The sequence below is a fragment of the Palaemon carinicauda genome, chromosome 36 (genome assembly GCF_036898095.1).
Source record: "Palaemon carinicauda isolate YSFRI2023 chromosome 36, ASM3689809v2, whole genome shotgun sequence".
NCBI lineage: Eukaryota > Metazoa > Arthropoda > Malacostraca > Decapoda > Palaemonidae > Palaemon > Palaemon carinicauda.
Genome location: NC_090760.1, coordinates 5,013,042 through 5,015,541, shown reverse-complemented (window position 1 = coordinate 5,015,541; position 2,500 = coordinate 5,013,042).

The following is a 2,500-nucleotide window of genomic DNA, read 5'->3' as shown; positions in this document are numbered from 1 at the left end:
CATTTTTCTTAAACTGTTAATTTGATACTATTATTCCCATTCTCTCTCTCTCTCTCCTCTCTCTCTCTCTCTCTCTCTCTCTCACTCGATACCAGAAAACTTCAAATCATGCATCTCTCTCTCTCTCTCTCTCTCTCTCTCTCTCTCGATATCAGAGAACTTCACATCATTCATATCTCTCTCTCTCTCTCTCTCTCTCTCTCTATCAGAGAACTTCACATCATTCATATCTCTCTCTCTCTCTCTCTCTCTCTCAGGATGCCAGAGAACTTCAAATAATTCATCTCTCTCTCTCTCTCTCTCTCTCTCTCTCTCTCTCTCTCCTAAAAATCAGGTAGGTAAAGATATTTAAAAGAAGAGGAAAATATGCAATGACCAAATTTGTGAAAATAATAAAAGAAATGAAAGGAGAACGCTGGCCAGAAACATCGACCCCACATAGAAGTGGGAAAAGATGCAGACAAAGAAGAAGAAGAAGAAGAAGAAGAAGAAGAAGAAGAAGAAGAAGAAGAGAAATGAAAAGAAACGTAACAATAGGAAGAAATTGGAGAATTTCTATCAATACAATAAGCAAGGGAAGATAGTGAGAAGATAGGATTCAAAACTGTATGAAGAAGAAGAAGAAGAAGAAGAAGAAGAGAGAAGAAGAAGAAGAAGAAAGAGATGCAAGGAAGAAAGGGAAGGTAAAAAGGAAATACCTGTAGAGTTGGGGTAAAAAACATCGTGATAATAAAACAATAGAGAGAACAGAAAAGAAAATATATCATGAGAGAGAGAGAGAGAGAGAGAGAGAGAGAGAGAGAGAGAGAGAGAGAGATGTAGTATGATCTTCATGACATGTCACCTAAATCAAAGGAAGGATAAGCATAACATAAAGAGCATTTGGTAAATAAAAGGAGTGAGAGAGAGAGAGAGAGAGAGAGAGAGAGAGAGAGAGAGATGTAGTATGATCTTCATGACATGTCACTTAAATCAAAGGAAGGATAAGCATAACATAAAGAGCATTTGGTAAATAAAAGGAGAGAGAGAGAGAGAGAGAAGAGAGAGAGAGAGAGAGAGAGAGAGAGAAGGCAAAAAAACTGGTGGGTCAGTTTTTGCCTTTAGTAAACGATGCATGATTCATCATTGTCGAGTTAGCTTTTTCCTTGTATTTTTTTTCTTTTCTTTTTTTCCATTTTTTTTTCTTTTTTTGCTGCAGTGAACTTTTCCAAGAGTGAATCTTCAGTTCTGCGTGCCTTCATCATTCCTATTCTACATGAATTTTGAATCTGTATGAATATTATAACGATATTTTATACTTCATGTGGTTAGTATTTATTATCATTATTATTATTATTATTATTATTATTATTATTATTATTATTAGGTAAACTGCAACCCTAATTGGCAAAGCAGGATGCTATACACACAACACACACACACACACACATATATATATATAAATATATATATATATATATATATATATACTTGTAGTACCCAAAAATTTAGAATATATTCCAGGACTCCAACAAGGAAAAATAGCTCAGTGAAGAGAGAAAATAAATAAACGATATATTATAAGTAATGAATAAAGTATATTTCTTAAGATCAGTAACAACGTTGAAATGTATCTCTAACTTTCCATCGAAAAACATTTTCCTCCACCAACACTTTCTTCTCCAAATCTTTTATTCTAGAGCTGAATTTACACGGGTGACTTTGAAATCTGATTAGACACTGCATAAGACTTTAATTAAAGACAATTGAAAGATAGTAACAGTCCAATATAATAACTATACGACTTACATTACTTTTATTATGAGAATTCCAATGATTTATCGCGCCAATGAATATGTTTTCCTCTTTCTTAACATTTTGACTCCAACAAGTTTCATCCTAGCCCTTTTCACCAATTGGTCTCTATTAAGAACTATAATTAGAAACCCAACTTTTGATTATACCCATCAAATGTTATTTTCCTCTTCCTTAACCTTCTGACTCTAACAGGTTCCATCCAAGCCCTTTTCAACCCCTGGTCTCTATCAAAAACTATAATTAGAAACCCAACTTTCGTTCATGCCCATCAAATGTTATTTTCCTCTTCCTTAACATTTTGACTCTAACAGGTTTCATCCTAGCTCTTTTCACCATCTGGTCTCTATCAAAAACTATAATTAGAAACCCAACTTTCGATTATGCCCATCAAATGTTATTTTCCTCTTCCTTAACATTCTGACTATAACAGGTTTCATCCTAGCCCTTTTCACCATCTGGTCTCTATCAAAACTATAATTAGAATCCCAAACTTTCGACTGTCAGTTAAATATTTAAAAGATTATGCCCATCGAAAGAATACAATTCACATCTTGTGTCAGATTCGTCACTCGGGAACTCTTATTCCAAAATCTTGAAAGATTTTGCCAAGAAGAACAATATTCCCTGGGTCTCTCTCTCTCTCTCTCTTCTCTTCTCTCTCTCTCTCTCTCTCTCTCTCTCAAATTCCTCCTTATAGAATTGA